Below are 20195 nucleotides of genomic sequence, written 5' to 3'. Positions count from 1 at the left end.
GATTTCTTCCAGTCTTGCAATTGGTGCATACGTTTCATCATAGTCAATTCCTTCTTCCTGCCTATTTCTTTGTGCTACCAGTCTTGCTTTGTTGCGTGCAATTGAACAATCTTCGTTCAGTTTATTCATGAATACCCACTTTGTACCTATAATTGTTTTGCAAGTTGGTCTTGGAACTATGTTCCAGGCATTGTTATGAGTAAACTGATTTAACTTTTCTTGCATAGCATTTATCCAGTTAGGATCAGCAAGAGCTTCATCAGGTTTCTTTGGTTCCGTTTGTGAGACAAAAGCAGAATGTATGAACAAATTAAGCATCTGATTTCTTGTTCTTACCGGATCAGATAGATTACCTATCACCAATTCTGGAGGGTATGATTTCTTCCATCTGAGTTCAGTATTTGCTGCTTCCATATTAGCAGGTATTTCTGTTGGCAACTGAATGTTTTCAGTTTCAGTTGGATCAGTATCAGTTTGTAACTGAATATCATCTGTTTGCTCCACCAACTGATTGTTAGGAACAGGTTCTTGTTGTAACGATTGATCTAGTATTTCAGGTTCAGGTGTTTGAAGATTATTTCTTCTGATATGATTATCTTCTTCCAAACTGATCTCTGTAAAACGATCAACTAGCTCAACTGGATCTATTAGCACAGTTTCGTCAAAAACAACATGAATAGATTCTTCAACATTTAAAGAACTTTTATTAAAAACTCTATATGCTTTGCTAACTGAATAATATCCAAGAAATATTTCCTCTGCAGATTTGACATCAAAGGCTGTTTCAACCCAAAATCTTTGAGAAATACCAGAATCAACGAGCATTGTTCTAGCAGCTTCTTTTAGTGTCCGATTTCTTCTCTCAGCTACACCATTTTGCTTAGGTGTTCTAGCTGCAGAAAGCTCATGCTTGATTCCAGTATCTTCTAAAAAATTTGAAAGATTTTGATTGATGAATTCAGTCCCTCTATCAGACCTTATCCGATCAATCCCAACTGATTTTTCATTAAATAGTCTTCTGAAAAGCTTAATCAGTTGTGCAGCAGTTTGGTCCTTGGATTTGAGAAAAATAACCCAAGTAAATCTTGAAAAATCATCCACAACCACTAAAGTGTATTTCATTCCCCCTAAACTCATGACTGGTATTGGACCAAAAAATCCAAATGTAACAGCTCTAAGCATCGAGAAGATGATTTACAACCTCTGTTATTAAATGTAGATCTTACTTGTTTTCCAAACTGACATGCTGAACAAACTTTTTCTTTTGAAAAGACTGTTTTGGACAGATCAGTTACAAGATCGTGTTTGCTCAGAAAGGCAATAGATTTAAAGTTTAAGTGGTTTAACCTCTTATGCAATAACAAGTTTTTAGAAGATTTGGAAACAATGAAACAAACTGGTGCATAAGGTTGTTCAGTCCAACTTACTTTGTAAGTGTTTCCACAACGATTTCCAGTTAGGATGACTTCACCAGTTGAGTCTCTAACTGAACAACTGTGTTTATCAAACTGAACCGAGAAATCATTGTCGCATAACTAACTGATGCTTATCAGGTTATACTTCAAGTTCTCAACTAGCAAAACATCTTTAATTGTAAATTTACCATAGATAAGCTTACCCTTACCCACAGTTTTACCTTTAGAGTTATCTCCGAAACTGATGTTTGGTCCAGTATATTTGATCAGTTGAGATAGCAAACTTGCATTCCCTGTCATATGCCGTGAACAACCACTATCTAGATACCAAGTTGATTCTTTGTTTGTACCTGTTACCTGCAGTCACACACAATTCAAGATATTGGTACCCATATTCATTTGGGTCCTTAACTGATTAGTCCTTTAGAAACCCAGACTTGGATTAGTCTGACTGACCTACCAGTTTCTGTGTTCCATATGGTCTTTCTCGAATTCTTGGTTATGTGTGTGCGATGTGAGGATGAAACAATATGATTTGTACCATTTTTCATATGGCTGTTCTTCTGATACCGTTTCTGAACTGACTTACAGTTGTAATAATTGTAATAGCCATTCCTTGAGTACTGATTTTTATAACTGAATCATCTAGATGACCAATTTCTATCATCAGTTGAACTCTCATAGATGTATCCAATTCCATATCGTTTTGCTCTGTTCTTTCTTTCAGTTAGTTGAACAGCTGGTTTACTTGGATCTGAGAATTCATTTATCATGGTCGATTTCACAAAGTTAATGTACTTTCCTTTGTTTTCATTCAACCTTGGCTGTGTATCACTTCCAGAATTTTCAGTATGATTGTTAAAGCCTAAACCAGTTTTATCATCAATTGATTTCTGTGAATTCTGCATTTTAGTTGATGTGACTGAAGACTTGTTCCAAGCTCGAATCAGTTTAGTATTTTTCGAAATTTCAGTTTTTAACTGATTTATCAAGGCTTGGTTCTCAATCATTTCAGCTTTTTGCTTCGCAATCTCCCTTTTTAAACTTGACACTTCAACTGATTCATCAGTTTGAGTCTTGTCACTATTGGGATCATTTTGCTCAGCTCTAACCTTCTCAAATGATCGAGAAAATTTGTGATATTCATTTACCATGTCATGTAGTGTGGAAATAAGTTCCTCACGAGTGAAATTAGTTGAGCTAAAGTCAAATATCTGGTCACTTGCTGACTCAAGTTTAGCATCATCTGCCATTAAGTACTTGACTTCATCCTCATCTTCACTCGAACTGATTGGGCTTTCTGGTTCTGACTCGTCACTATCAGTTTCTGAAAAGGGATCGATTAAAATGCCGATTGCGCAACGGAAGTTTCAAAATATTTGTTTCAACAAGAATAAATCAAAAACCGAACACCTCAATGCTATAATGTGTAGCAAATACGAAAACACACAAATGTGACATTCATAGGGTGTTTTAGAAAAATTACCTATCAATCACAAGGGATTGATGATGGCTCCAACTTAGTTGATATACAACTAAGCTCTTGAATGGTAGACGCAATCTACAAGCTTCCTTTGAGAACTCCTTGCTCAAAAATTAAGCCCACCACCAACAAGCTAGAACCTCTCTTATTTTGAACTAGAAAAATAAGAGGATTTTTCTTTGAGAAGTGTTTTCTTTCTTCAACAATTGAAGAAGAAAAATGAGAGAAAAATGAAGGAGAAAAATGATTCAAAGTTTCGGCCAAGCCTAGTTAGGAGAGGAGGAAAGAAGTTTCATGGTTGTGCAAAAAGGTGATAAAGTGCATGAGCATGTCATGCAATGTTTAATGAAAAAGTGCCTTCAACCCTTCACCTTCCTACCATTCCTTTTTTCTTGGGCTTGTAACAATTACAAGGCCCATGAACTTTAATTTAAATGTCTCAAAAATATTTGAGCCCAATTAAACCTTATTCGAATTTACTCAAGCCCACTAGTTAAATAATCATTCCATTTGGGCTCTACAAGACCCAATGTTATTTAATTAATTCAACACTTGAAATTAAATCCACTAGTTAAATAATCATTCCATTTGGGCTCTACAACACCCAATGTTATTTAATTAATTCAACACTTGAATTAATTTAATTATTTAGACTCTACTAGGCCCGCTCGTGTTTAATTAATTTAACATTTGAATTAATTTAATCTAGTCCACAATAATAATTATGAAAATCACAATTTCCAAATATATTATTTGTTTGGCCAACTTTTAATTTAGGAACACTTCGACAAATTAAAAGTTACGTTCCCATAATCCTTTTATAGAAGTCATACTTCTATTTATATTTACACTTATAAACTCCTTTATAAGCAGTTCAACACATTGAACTATTTTCTTCTCAACGGGATCTAGAAAGCTAGTACTTGTGTGGCCCTCAATGGTTCATTGATACAATTAGCCGTGGGTTCACATCTCCATGTGATTCGTGACTAAACATGTCCTTCTATGAGCATACCCCAATTACTCCATTCTTACTTATCAACTACTTGATAATAAGAGCGTCAGAACTCAAGTCTGATAATACCCAACCAATCATGTTAAACGCCTAGCAGCATCTCTTACATGATTCCCTAGGTATAAAATGATAGTGCTTGCAAGAACCATTCAATTATGGTTAGCGTACAGTACTGTCCCTTCAACTCATATATCCCGATCGATTTGACAACCAATGGTATATCGAGAGTTGTCAATGAATCGATACTATGTGTCATGTCGTAGTTGTATCAATGGTGTAATCTATGAAACCCCTCTCATAATTACCCCCATACTCTTATCAGAGATTTCATTCTACATACACATAGGATATCCATACCCGAAAGTAAGCGGTGAATCCCTGACTACAATGCATCGACTCCTATATGTTTCAACAGAACACCCAACCTTGCCACCTGATGACCCCTTAAGAGTCGGTAAACAAGTCAAAGTGCAATGCTAGCATATAGAGTCTCAATGTTGTCCCGGATCATAAGGACTAATGGTGTACAACCATGAACTAGGACGTTTCCACTCGATAAGTGAGAACCACTTGGAAAGTCCTATATAGAGGGCTGTTCAGTGCACTCTACAAGGAGCACCTATTTGCATGTTCGGACATCACAATGTCCCATACCAATGAAACATGGTACTCACATTGCAGATAATAGTCTCGAACCTGAGCGGCCTATATCCTTCTTAGCAGTGGCTGAATCGACTAGGAATTGTTTAGAATATACAGTATTGCAAATATGAGTTTCATGATACTCATCATATGAGCACCTCATATTCTTTCTACTATCTGTATATTCAAATACTTTATCTGTGCAACTAGCATGGGTATACAGATAAAGAAGTGCCTAAACAATAATTTCAAATAATATTAAAATAAAGACTGTTTATACATAGAGTTTCATTGTGAACACTCGGCCAACACTTGGCTCGACGTGCGCATATTCTAAGAATCTCCCACTTGCACTAGAGCCAACTACCCATATGCTTTAAACTCATTGATTCGCGATGCTTTTTGAATAATGGTCTAGGTAAAAGATTAGTTAGCGGATCAGCAACATTCGCACTAAATATAGTGAGTAGATATCAATCGAACCCTGGTCTTCCACACTGGAAAGCTATGAAAGACATCCTCAAGTATTTGAGAAGGACCAATAAGTTGTTCTTGGTCTATGGGGGTGGAGAACTGAAATTGGAAGGCTATACCTACTCTAGCTTCCAAAGCGATATCGATGACTCGAAGACAACCTCCGGATTCATATTCATGCTCAATGGTACTGCTGTCTCTTGGAAGAGTTCCAAGCAAGACAGTACTACAGATTCCACCATTGAGGCAGAATACATTGCTGCATCAGCTGCATAAAGACTTTTTGGGAACTCGACTAATATTTTCAAAAACTTTCATAAACGAAATATTTTACCTAAACTATCATGGGCCTAATGGGCCTATTATAATAAAGTTATTGGGCCTAAACTCATACCCAATTATTTATATTAAATTAGGGAGTTTTTAAACACAAAAGACTTCATATCACACAAGAAACCTAGGGTTTTCTCCATCAGCACACAAACACACACCACACATTTTTTAAAGCTATTCACATGGATTTGAAGGAATTTCAGCAAGGTCTTCTCTCCCGTCTCTCCGCAAACGTCTCTCGCGTCAAGGATTGTTTTTCGTGCGTGAAGTATGCAAAAGCACGCCTTAATATTCCTTCACTCATCATTCATACCGGAGCCGAATTTGTCAATCGACACTTCTTCTCTTTCCGCAATCTCTCGGAGGATGTGGTACTTTCTCAATACGTGTTTGGACTTCTGATGAGACCTTGGCTCCTTTGCTTGAGCAATGGCTCTCGTGTTGTCACAAAACACCGGGATAGGAGCAACTCCATTAGCAATGACGCCCAACTCTTGGACGAAATTCCTTATAATCGCAGATTCATAAGGAATGCTTGTCATCGTCGCTATCTCTACATCAGTCTTGGGAGACATAGACTTGGATAGGGACACGCCATGACACATTGATAGATGTGCTCTCTTGGACTCATCCATCGAGAACCGCTTCACGATGGGATCAATGTATGTGGACTGGGTGAGACCAAGCAATCCTCTCGATCTATCTCTATAGATCTGTAGTCCCAATACAAAAGATGCTTTACCCAAGTCCTGCATCGAGAACTTACTCGCTAACCATATTTTAGTTGATTGAAACATTCCTACATCATTCCCAATGAGTAGAATGTCATCAACATAAAGCACCAGGAATGTCACAGCACTCCCACTAACCTTCCTATACACACAGGGTTCCTCAGAATTCTTAGTAAAACCAAACTCTTTGATTGTACTGTCGAATATGAGGTTCCAATTCCTAGATGCCTGCTTTAGACCATAAATAGATCCATGAAGTTTGCATACCATATGCTCACTTCCGATAGATGTAAACCCTTCAGGTTGAGACATGTAAATCTCTTCCTTGATATCCCCATTAAGAAAGGCTGTCTTGACATCCATCTGTCATATCTCATAGTCATACCATGCAGCTATGGCTAGCAATATCCGTATAGACTTGAACATTGCAACTGGAGAAAATGTTTCCTTAGAGTAACTCCTTGTCTTTGAGTATATCCTTTTGCCACCAATCGCGCTTTGAAGGTTAATACCTTCCCATCCGCCCCAAGTTTCCTCTTGTAAATCCATTTACACCCTATGTGAATAGTTCCCTCAGGTGGATTCACAAGATTCCACACTTAGTTCGAATGCATGGAATTCATCTCAGATTCTATTGCTTCAAGCCACTTGGTTGAATCGGCATCAGATAATGCTTCCTTGAAGGTCCTTGGATCACATCCATGGATAGGCTCATCATGGCCCTCTTCAAGAAGCATACCATCCCTCATAGGTGGTCTCGAGACTCTCTCGGATCTTCTAGGGGCTTGTATCTCTCTCTTGGCTCTTCTGGTGTGGGTTCTACCATTTTGTGTGTCTCTCGAACCTCTTCGAGTTCTATCATCTCCCCTTTTCTATCCAATAGAAATTATTTTTCCAAAAAAGTTGCATTCCTAGAAACAAACACCTTTGTTTCTTGGGGATGATAGAAATAGTATCCAACTGAATTCCTTGGATATCCCACAAAGTAACATAAAATGGATCGACTATCCAATTTATCTTCCACTACCTGCTTCATATAAGCAAGGCATCCCCATATTCTAAGATAAGAATATTTGGGAGGCTTACCCATTCATATCTCATATGGAGTCTTATCAACTGCCTTTGAATGTACATTGTTCAACAACAGTGCCGCTGTCTCAAGCGCATATCCCCAAAAGGATGGTGGTAACTCCGTGAACCCCATCATAGACCAAACCATGTCAATCAAAGTCCGGTTACGACGCTCCGAAACACCATTCAACTGTGGAGTAGTGGGCGGAATCCACTGCGAGAGAATCCCATTCTCCCTAAGATACTCTTGGAACACGGCACTCAAGTACTCACCACCTCGATCCGATCGAAGTGTCTTGATGCTTTGTCCCAACTGCTTCTCTCCATCACTTCTGAATTCTTTGAACTTTTCAAAGGTTTCAGACTTGTATTTCATCAAATACACATACCCATACCTCAAAAAGTCATCGGTAAAGGTGATGAAGTAGGCATGTCCATGCTTACTGGTGATGCTAAGCGGACCGCACACATCGGTATGGATCAAATTCAATAACCCTTTGGCTCGCTCCACATGGCCCTTAAAGGAAATTTTGGTCATTTTTCCTTTCAGACAGGATTCACAAGTCGTGAGAGCATTAATATCAGACATATCAAACATGCCCACTCCCACTAGCTTGTTCATCCTTCTTAGAGAAATATGTCCTAATCGAGCATGCCATAATTGTGCCGAATTTAGAGTATCTTGTTTTCTCTTGTTTGTTGTTGTTATTGCTTGGACATTGTTTAGTGGAATATCTTTCAATTTTAAGTTGTAGAGATCGTTTTCAAGTTCTCCAGTACCAATCAAACATTCATTCTTGTAAATGTTGCAAACACCTTTGCTAAATAAACAAGAATATCCATATTTATCAAGCATAGAAATGGAAATAATGTTTTTCACCAAATCAGGTACAAACAAAACATCTCTTAAAACTAACTTAAAATCATTGTTCAAAATTAAGTAAACATCTCCAATAGCCTTGGCAGCAACCCTTGCTCCATTGCCCAGCCTCAAGAAGGTCTCAAATTCCCTTAGTCTTCTACTTCTTCCCATCACCTGCAACTCCTTACAGAGATGTGAGCCACAGCCGGTATCTAATACCCAAGAAGAAGAGTTAATTGAAATATTTACTTCGATATAGAACATACCATTTCAGAAACCCTTCTGGGCAAGATATTCTCTGCAGTTACGCCTCCAATGTCCAGGCTTCTTGCAGTGATGACAAATATCAGTAGTCTTGTCAGCCTTCACTTGTATGGCTGCCACAGCGGGACTCGGAGCTTGCCTCTTCAAGGGCACGTTCTTCTTGGGACGTTGGAAAGAACGCTTCTTTCCCTTCCCAGGTGGACCAGTCTTCGTACCAGATGAAGAGCCCACATAAAGAACCGACTTCTCTTTCTTGATGGTGGACTCAAAGGTAACAAGCATATTCATCAACTCCTCAAGGGTCGGTTCCATCTTGTTCATATTGAAATTCACCACAAAAGGATCAAATGAGCTAGGCAGCGATAAGAGCAACACGTCGGTGGTCAACTCCGAAGGCAACGTAAGTTCCATGCGAACGAGCTTGTCCACGAGCCCAATCATCTTTAGGCCATGCTCATAGACCGAGGCCCCATCTCGCATGCACAAAGTAATCAGCTCCTTGACGGTAGCATGCCTAAGAGGACGTGTTTGCTCTCCAAAGAGCTCCTTGAGATGCAAATGAATGTCAGCAGCATTCTTTGCATCCTCAAAACGCCTCTACAGCTCATCATTCATAGAAGCCTGCATATAACACTTGGCTTTCAAGTCATGGTCACACCAATCCTTGTAAGTATGCAATTCCTCAGGAGTGCAGCCAGTCAGAGCCTCAACAGGGGACGACTCAGTAAGTGTATATGCTATCCTTTCCGAATTCAAGACGATTTTCAGATTTTTTAGCCAAGTGAGGTAATTAGATCCAGTTAATATGTGTTTTTCGAGTATTGCAGATAGCGGATTGCGAATCGAAGACATTGTCAAATTTGTACTGAAAAGTAAAACATATAAATGTTATTGACTATTATAAAATATTTGGTAAGATATCAAGTATGGACTTGTACTTTATAAATATTTACTCCAACTGTTTTGACATCTTTCACTACCATCTAGTGAAAACGGGAAAATCCTTTTATCAGTAGGTACGCAAGGTCCAATTAGCGAATTATGATCCCGAATAATATCATCCAATCACAATTCCTAAAAAGTAGTTTCCAATTGCATCTCCATGCAACCCTCTACGTAAACTTTTGTCTCACCTTTGATTAGGACCCAATAATATGACGTCGTTCATCTTTACGTATCAGGCCTTACCCATCGATGTTGAACCTTAATGGAATATCGCCATCAGTTCTCTCAATAATATGAGCCGAAATCATGGGATTTCCATGTAGTTCACATCACCATGTCAATGGATGTCACAGCTTTCCGGCACCCATAGCTCCCCCAATAATATGAGCCGAGCCCCGAGCGCGGGTAGCGTTCATCATGCACCCATTGTCGATGGAAGACATGGAAATTATAAACACTTTTATAATTCTCCTTTTCGGGCTTGATATTAATTTTGAATCTTATTCAAAATGAGGGTTTTTAATTTTGAAAGGTCTCATCATTAATTTTATTTAAAAGCTCGTCATGTTTGATCGTATGTTTGCCAGATTTATGCAACTTTGTTATTATCATAATAATAACGCTTATACTCATTATTTATAACATATCATGCATATATTATAAACAGTAAACAAAATAAGGATGATCAATCGCCCCAAAATTAATGGCCCGTGTGAGCTAAACACGGGCCTAGGTCCAATTCTAGGGAAATGCATGGGATGCAAATGCAACTTTTACATAAGCTTCCAATATTTACATATGTTCGATCTTATAATCATCTAAGCAACCATCTTCCAATCTTGATCTTCCACTATACTAATATTTACAAATAAATATCCATGGCAAATAAGGATACATCTCATGGGGGTGGGAACGGGCCATAAATGAAGCCCACTTTATAAAATGATAATTATTACAATCATTCAACAAAAAATATCTTAGCATACACCTAGCAAATTGGGCTTATGCTTTTGATCATTCTTCATGCATAATATCACATATCATACACCATCAATTAATTATCACAATAATCAATTGATCCAAAATTATATTTCTTGATCCAATCACTAACCGCCACGATTATAAACTAAATTAACAAAATATACAAACTCTTTTGTCTACTTTCCAATTAATTTATTTATAACCGAATTTCTTGTAAATCACAATTTACTATAAATAATTAAAGTCCAACTTCAATTATTTATTTCATGAAAAAATATTTGCAACTTTTGTAAATTTAAATTTAAGGGCCAAAAAAATCATTTTTCACCAAAAACATTTTGGCCCATTTAAATTTCACAAATATGTTAGCCATCTAATGGCCCAACAACTTCAAGGCCCATGACACTTTGATAATCCAAAACACTTTTGGAAACCCTAGTCGTCGGATTCCGGCCAACTTACCAAAAAATTTTTTTTTTATTATTTTCATAGGGGGTGCTGCCCTTGCTTCCCGAAATGGGCAGCCTGAGTTGCCCGATATGGGAAGCAACATGCTGCCCGTGTTGCTGCCCGAAAAACCCCTTACATTGCCTTGATTTTTTGCAAAAATTCATCTCATGCGGTTAGAAATCGACCTCAATATAATATTATGTATATGTTACACAAAATAGTATCCATAGCTCTTGATACCACTTGAAAGGGGATCGATTAAGGTGCCGGTTACGCAACAGAAGTTTCAAAATATTTGTTGAACAATAAAAAACCGAACACCTCTGTAAGGTCCAAAATTAAACGACGTAATCTAACTGCATGCGAATCTAGGAAATAATGAAAAATAAGTAAATGACTGATTTTAATTGCCATTTAATTATGTGACATACTTGTTTAGATGTTAAATGAGATTTTTATTGTCATCATGCATAAAATGGTATTTTTGAAAGAATATTCAAGTGACGATCGAGGAACGGGGACCGAGTACTGATAAATGTAAAATGTTTTTATCAAATAATTATTTTTAATTATTTAAAATATGGTCGATGCTTTTTAAGTATTTTTGAAAATAAAGGGTTTTGAGGTGATTTTATACGCCGGAACGTAAATTTTATCGGTGTTGGTTTTTTAACTAAAATACGAGTTTTTGGTAACCCGGCTAATAAATTCACATATTTAATTAAAGAAAAACTTTGTTAATATTTTATTTAAATCCTAATTAGACTAATGGGCTTAATTGGAAGGCTTAATAGGCCTAAAAGCCTTGAGATTGATTAATTAGTATTTCAATTAATCAAAAACCCTATTCTAGAAACCAAAAACAATCGGCCACTCTCTTTCAAAAAATAGAAAACTCTCCCCACCCCTCTCTCATACACACACACGGCACATATACAATTTGGGAAGGATTTTCAAAGGTGCTAGCAAGTTCAAGCCAAGGTGTCCTTCCGTTCTTCGTCGTAAACGGATTTTCGAGCGTATAAAATGCAAAGGCACGCCATACATCTCCTTTTCTCATCCATCATGTCATAATATGTTTTTAAAAGTTTTTTTTTTGGTAAGCATGAAAGCCGAAGTTGCTGTTCTCGTCGTTCACATGCATATGATGTTTATGCCACTTGTTTGACGCTTTGATTCACGTTTTTTTTTCACTAAGGGGCTGCCATGAATTCTAAGCATGTTTAAGTAAAGATTTTGTAGGAATTGACGTCCCACACACCCACATAACTCACGGCTAAAACAACATGAAACAAGAACAAGTGAAAGTTTGCTGTCAAGGGGTTTGGGGCGTTCGGGTTCATGGCTAAGGGGGTTGGCTTGGTCTTGGCTTGGGCCAGGGCTCGGCCAGGGTCGGTTCTGAGTCAGGGGGGAGGTCCTAGCCAAGCTAGGGCTCGAGGTAAGGGCTGGGGAGCAAAGGTTGGAGTCCTATCCCAATAGGGACTCTCGGCCAGCATATGGGACTACTTGGGGCTTTTTGTGGTTTGGGCTGGGTTCTTGGTGGTCTAAGGGTCCAGCAGGTCAATTTAGGATGTTGGTAAGGTTTTGGTTTGACATGGTTTGGGGGTAACTCGTGAAAATCGAAAGTTGGCTCGGGGTAGAAGTTTAGGTGTCAATTAGGGTTTTTAAAAAAAGAAAAATTGGATAACGGCTCACGGGGGTCGAGGCATGGTCCATAAGGGCTAAAATAATATAAAAAGACTAAATTTAGAATTTAGGAATTTTATATTAGAGTTTGGGATTTTTTCGGGATTAAAACACCGTCAAAACAATTAATTAATGATAAATGAAAAAGTCTAATATTTAAGCTAAATAAAATTATGGGAAAATTATTTTAGGCTGAAATAATTATTTGGGACATGTTAGAGTCACGAAAGCAAGGAAAAAGTAAAAATCGAAAAAGGTCGAGTCCAGGGGTAAAACGGTCTTTTTACACCTGAAAATTTGTACGCGTCATGGCAGTGCCCTAAATGCTATTTTCATGATATTATGACAAATTTTAAATGTTTATGAAATGTTCACGATTAAATTATGATTTTTAAATTTCTGTTTGATTTTTATGATTTAAGGAAGACATTTAAAATACATGTTGCATGCTTGGTTTCAAAAATGAAAAATGTTATGTTATTCATGATTTTTATAAAGTGATGTGAATGAAAAAAAATGTTGAAGGAGGTGAAGTGATTGTGACTAATTCGTTAATAATGGCGACGTCGTGAGGGTGATGGTCTCAGTGGGAGCCCGACGATCGTGTTTCCATTATTGCGAATATGAGGTTATGAGGTTTGAGGAAGAATGGGAATATCGTGAGGGGAGAAGGCCCCAAAGAGAGCCCATTTATGGGAGAAGGCCCCAGAGGGAGCCCCGACGATCGTATTTCTATTCGATCATGTTAGGCCCAGACTCAGTTGACCGGTGAGAGCGTCGCTGGTGTCCCCGCCGCCCAGTACTGTGGTTATATGTAGATGGATCCATCGATCATGTCATGTGAGGAAAGTCACAATTAACGATCTGAATTCAACAAAGGAGAAAGGAAAAGGTTTATGTTCATGTTAAAATGTGTTATGTCATGTTAAGGATAAAGGAAAAAGTTAAAAGATTATATTTGCATGTCATGAAATGTATTTTACGTAAAAGTATTTTTCACTGTTGCATGTGATTTTATATGTATTATTAGTTATCAAGATTATGGTGTGTTGAGTCTGTAGACTCACTATGTGTGATGGATGCAGGTGGGTATGAGGGAGGTCTTGACGGATGATCTGACTGGACTGAATACGCACACAACCCGAGGACCAGCGCTACTATTTTCCGCATTACGTTTTATGATTTTAAGTTAGAGGTTTTTAAGAGTATTTATTTATGTTTTGAGAGATTTTTGAGAGGTTTAGTATGGGCTATACTTTTCAAACTTATTGCTTTTAGATTTGGTAAACATGCGACGATTTCATTTTTATGACTATTGCACTTGATTTTTAAAATGCTAGATGGTTGGTATTTTATTTTAAAAAGGGAAAAATATTTTATAAAGATATTTTCATGTGATGGATGAAAGTTAGAAAAAAAAAATTTCTAGTACTTTTCAAGCAATAAAAGAGCAGGACGTTTCAATTGGTATCAGAGCCAAGGGTCCTGTAAAGGGTTGTGCCACCATCAGCGTCGGAAAAATCAGTCGTCAAGCCTCAAATTATAAGTATACATGCTTTATATGATTATATGGTGTTACCTGCATTATGTCATGAATAAGGTGTTTACGTTACATGTTTATTAGATTCTTGAGTATTTATGCGTGCATGCTTAAATTGTTAAATGGGATAGGCTATGTCACATGATTAGAAAATTTAGATTTAAATGCATGATGGTTACGTTAAGAAATTTGGAAAACGTTCAGATAAAATACCTCCTAGACGTGCCCCCGTTAATTGAAACCAAGCAGAGAACAGTGTGAATCAACAAGGAAACGTACCACCCCCCCCACCACCGGGGGATCCTGCTACTCGTGCATTAGAGGGTATGGCTCGTCTCTTCGAGCAACAGTTACAGCAGCAGCAGTTACAGCAGCAACAGTTACAACAGCAGTTACAGCAGATGCAGCCGCAGCAGCAGGCGACTAGGCCACAGCAGGATGTTTATGAGCAGTTCTGGAGGCTAGGGCCGAAGGAATTTTCTGGCACTACTGATCCTTTTGCTGCGGAGGGTTGGATTCGTTCACTTGAGGTACATTTTCGCTATCTTGATATGGGAGATGCGAACCGGGTGAGGTGTACTACTTATCTACTTAGGGATGACGTTTTTTTATGGTGGGAAAAAGCCGAGCATGTTGTTGACCTTACTACACTCACTTGGGCACAGTTCAAGACAAAGTTCTATGAGAAATATTTCACTCCGGATACTAGGAGCCGAATAAAGAGGGAATTTATGGCCCTCCGTCAGGGTGATGCTACTGTTGCTGAGTTTGTGAAGAAATTTGATAGGGGTTGTCACTTTGTACCCCTTATTGCCAGGGATGCGGAAGCAAAGCTTAGACATTTTATGGATGGCCTATGACCTACCATTCGGGATAAAGTTATGATGATGCGTCCGGAGAATTATGCTATGGCAGTTACTTATGCATATCAGGCTGAGCAGTCCTTGAGGGACATTGACTCTGAGATTCAGCGCAAGAGGCAGCACTATCAGAATAACAATCAACCCAACAGTAGCATCACCCTGACGGAGGGCCATAAATTCGAATTATGCTATGGCAGTTACTTATGCATATCAGGCTGAGCAGTCCGTGAGGGACATTGACTTTGAGATTCAGCGCAAGAGGCAGCACTATCAGAATAACCATCAACCCAACAAGAAGCCGAATACTGGTCCTCCTAGACCTCAAGGGCCCCAAAAGCCCCAAGGTCAAGTCAAGAAGCCAGCGCCACCAAAGCCACAAAATTCTGGAGCACCAAAGCCTGCTGAGAGGCAACTATGCAAACAGTGCAACCGCCCACATCTTGGCAAGTGTGAATGGGGATCGTTTAAATGTTTCTACTGCAAGGAGGATGGACACAAAGCCAACGACTGACCAAAGAGGAAAGCAGCCACTACGGCCCGAGCTTATGTTATGAATGCCAAGGAAGCTGAGGAAGAGGCAGACACTACACTCATCACGGGTAACCCAGTCATTTAACATTTTTATATTGCTTACTATTGCATGAAATGTTAAATTGGTTATTAAAATTTATTTGGGAACAACATTTAACCTAGAAGAAATTAGATTGCATGTTCTACCTAGTTGGACTTAAGTTATGATTTTAGAAACCATAGAAAATGACTTGAATGTTGTGCCTTAATTTATGTGAAGGATGTAATGCTTCTAAAAAAAAATTAGGGCCAAAATTTAAAGGAAATCATAACTAAGGGGTTGAATGAAGATATCAAACCTATTGGGGGTTAAATGTCCGAATTTCGAAATTTTAAGGTCTAAAATACAATTTTCGATAATTAAAGGACCAAAATGCAATTACCGAAATCTTAAGGGCCATAAATGTAATTCACGAGAACCTCAAGGGCTAAAATGAACAATTTCAAAAAGTTTAAGGACTTAATTGCAATAACTCGAAAACTTTGGGTCAACATTGCAAATCTCAATAGTTGAGGGATTAAAGTGCAAATTTTTCGAAAATGGGTTTAAGTTCAACACAAATTCTTCATATAAATTTTGGAATTAATGATAGTAAATCCTTAAGATTCAAAACGAAAAGATTTAAAAGACATTTTCACCGCAGGGAGGATTATCATTCAAGGTGTAGCAACCTACGCACTTTTAGACTCGGGAGCTACACATTCATTCGTATCTGAAACTTTCATCAAAAGACTGAATATTACTCCTCAAGATATGGGTTTGAGTTTCAAAGTTTCTATTCCATCCGGTGAACAAATGCTCACGTCTAAAATTGTCAAGAATCTGGAGCTTCGTTTATTCAAGGATGTTGTTCGGGAAGATCTTATTGTGCTTCCTATGCCCGAATTTGATATTATATTGGGGATGGATTGGCTATCAGTAAATGGAGCTTCGATTGATTTCCGTCAGCGGTCGGTATCTATTAGGCCACCTAATGGTAAATCTTTTGTCTTCGAGGCGGCGAGAAACAAGCAAATGCCGCATATTATCTCTTGTCTATGTGCGATGAAGCTTATTAAGCGTGGATGCCAAGCTTATCTAGAATGTGTCACTACTACACATGCATCTACCAGTCAGAATTTAGAAGATGTTGATATTGTGATGGATTTTCCTAGCGTCTTTCCCGAGGACGTTTCCAGTATTCCACCTGACCGTGAAGTGGAATTCTCTATTGATCTATTGCCGGGCACCGTTCCTATATCTAAAGCGCGTTATCGTCTAGCACCCGCTGAAATGAAAGAATTGAAAGATCAAATCTAAGAGTTACTAGACAAGGGTTTCATTCGCCCTAGTTATTCTCCATGGGGCGCACCGGTATTATTTGTGAAGAAGAAAGATGGTAGTATGCGTCTTTGCATCGATTATCGGGAACTTAACAAGGTCACTATCAAAAACAAATATCCACTGCCAAAAATTGAAGATTTATTTGATCAGTTGCAAGGAGCCACAGTATTTTCAAAAATTGATCTGCGATCTGGATACCATCAATTGAAAGTGAAAGAGTCTGATGTGCACAAGACATCATTCCGTACTAGATATGGGCACTACGAGTTTATGGTCATGCCATTCGGTCTGACTAATGCACCAATGGTCTTCATGGATCTCATGAATCGCGTATTTCAGCCGTATCTGGATCAGTTTATTATAGCCTTCATTGATGATATATTGATTTATTCGAAAAACAAAGAGGAGCATAGTCGTCATTTGAGGACAGCACTGCAAGTACTACAAGACAGGAAACTATATGCAAAATTCAGCAAGTGCGAGTTTTGGCTCGATAGAGTGGCATTCTTAGGCCACATCATTTCTAGTGATGGCGTGGAAGTCGATCCAAGCAAAGTGGAGGCAGTAAGAGAGTGGCCGATTCCGAAGAGCGTTACCGAAATTCGCAGTTTCTTGGGACTTGCCGGCTATTATCGCAAGTTTATCCAAGGGTTCTCATCTATAGCGGTACCTATGACCGCCTTGACCAAAAAGAATGCAAATTTTATATGGGGATCAGAGTGTCAAGACAGTTTTGACAAGCTGAAGCAAGCCTTGATATCAGCACCAGTGTTATCTATGCCATCGGGGCAAGGGGAGTATGTCCTTTATACCGACGCTTCTAAACTTGGTTTGGGCGCAGTTCTGATGCAAAATGACCGAGCTATAGCCTATGCGTCGAGACAGTTGAAAATTCACGAGAAAAACTACCCCACTCATGATCTTGAGCTTGCAGCAGTAGTCTTTGCACTAAAGATTTGGAGACACTAACTTTACGGGGAGAAGTGCAAGATATTCACCGATCATAAGAGTTTAAAATACTTCCTCACCCAAAAAGAGCTGAATATGAGACAGCGCAGATGGCTTGAGCTAGTAAAAGATTATGATTGTGACATTAGCTACCAGCCGGGAAAAGCTAATGTAGTGGCAGACGCACTGAGTAGAAAAGCAGCGGTTATCACATATTTATCACTCCAAGGACCGTTGCAGTCCGAGATACAGCGGTTTGAGCTTACAGTTAATGCTAGGGGCAAGGCCCCTAATTTTGCCACATTATCAGTACAGCCGACTTTGAGAGACAGAATTCGTGACGGGCAGTCTACTGATGAGGAGTTGCAAAAGTAGAGAGCTAGAGACGAACCAAGGGCCGGAAGCTATATTCTGAGGTGGATGGTATAGTTCGATATCGAGATCGGTTATGGGTTCCTAGTGACGATTCTTTGAGAGACCTTATTATGAAAGAAGCTCATGACACACCATATTCCATTCATCCGGGCAGCACGAAAATGTATAGAAATCTGCAGCAGTTATATTGGTGGCCAGGCATGAAGAGGGACATTCTGAGATTTGTATCCGAGTGTTTGACTTGTCAACAAGTTAAAGCAGAGCATCAAAGACCAGCATGTAAATTGAAGCCACTCCCTATTCCCGAGTGGAAATGGGAAAATGTCACCATGGACTTCGTTGTGGGATTGCCAAAGACAGTTAAGGGATTTAATGCTATATGGGTGATAGTTGATCGTCTTACTAAATCATCGCACTTTCTACCTATGAAGACGACCTTCACCATGATTCAGTACGCCGAGTTGTATATTCGAGAGATAGTTCGTCTGCATGGGATTCCTGTATCCATTGTTTCTGACAGAGATCCGAGGTCCACGTCATCTTTCTGGAAAAGTCTACATGCAGCGATGGGAACCAAGTTACTATTCAGTACAGCATTTCATCCTCAAACCGATGGACAGTCAAAAAGAGTTATACAGATTTTGGAAGATCTACTTCGAGCATGTGTTATTGATTTCCAAGGCAGTTGGGGACCAAAATTACCTCTAGTGGAGTTCACCTACAATAATAGCTATCAATCATCAATCGGGATGGCTCCTTTTGAGGCAATTTACGGAAGGAAATGTAGATCTCCTATTCATTGGGACGAAGTGGGTGAAAGAAGAGAGATTGGTCCAGATGTTATTGAAGAGACTACCGAGCTTATAGTCAAAATTTGCAATAGAATGAAGACGGCGCAAAGCCGACAAAAGAGTTATGCAGACAAACGACGTAGGGACTTAGAGTTTACAGTGGGAGATCACGTATTTGTGAAAATAGCACCCATGAAAGGTGTTATGTGTTTTGGCAAAAAGGGGAAACTAGGCCCAAGATTTATTGGTCCATTTGAGATTTTGAAGAGGATTGGTACACTAGCTTATAGAGTGGCATTGCCACCAGCGCTTGCAGGAGTTCACAATGTGTTCCACATTTCAATGTTGCGGAAGTACATGTCGAATCCGTCACATGTGCTTAATTATGAACCTCTTCAATTAACCCCAAATATGACATATGAAGAAAGACCTGTCCAGATCTTAGCAAGGCAAGAAAGACGATTGAGGAACAAAGTCATTCCAATGGTCAAAGTCAAGTGGTTGAATCACTCGGAAGAGGAAGCTACTTGGGAAACCGAGAGAGACTTGAAGAGTCGCTACCCAGATCTATTCGGTAAGTTCTAATTTTGAGGACGAAATTTTATTTAAGGGGGGGAGGAATTGTAAGGTCCAAAATTAAACGACGTAATCCAACTGCATACGAATCTAGGAAATAATGAAAAATAAGTAAATGACTGATTTTAATTGCCATTTAATTATGTGACATACTTGTTTAGATGTTAAATGAGATTTTTATTGTCATCATGCATAAAATGGTATTTTTGAAAGAATATTCAAGTGACGATCGAGGAACGGGGACCGAGGGCTGATAAATGTAAAATGTTTTTATCAAATAATTATTTAAAATATGGTTGATACTTTTTAAGAATTTTTGAAAATAAAGGGTTTTGAGGTGATTTTATACGCCGGAACATAAATTTTATCGGTGTTGGTTTTTCAACTAAAATACGAGCTTTTTGGCAACCCGGCTACTAAATTCACATATTTAATTAAAGAAAAACTTTGTTAATATTTTATTTAAATCCTAATTAGACTAATGGGCTTAATTGGGAGGCTTAATAGGCCTAAAAGCCTTGAGGTTGATTAATTAGTATTTCAATTAATCAAAAACCCTATTCTAGAAACCAAAAACAATCGGCCACTCCCTTTCAAAAAATAGAAAACTCTCCCCACCCTTCTCTCATACACACACACGGCACATATACAATTTGGGAAGGATTTTCAAAGGTGCTAGCAAGTTCAAGCCAAGGTGTCCTTCTGTTCTTCGTCGTCAACGGATTTTCTAGCGTATAAAACGCAAAGGCACGCTATACATCTCCTTTTCTCATCCATCATGTCATAATATGTTTTTAAAAGTTTTTTTTTGGTAAGCATGAAAGCCGAAGTTTCTGTTCTCGTCGTTCACATGCAT

This window comes from Primulina huaijiensis, chromosome 4 (genome assembly GCF_012295235.1).
Source record: "Primulina huaijiensis isolate GDHJ02 chromosome 4, ASM1229523v2, whole genome shotgun sequence".
Classification (NCBI taxonomy): Eukaryota; Viridiplantae; Streptophyta; class Magnoliopsida; order Lamiales; family Gesneriaceae; genus Primulina; species Primulina huaijiensis.
The sequence above is the reverse complement of the archived record's forward strand: the minus strand, read 5'-3'. Positions refer to the sequence as shown.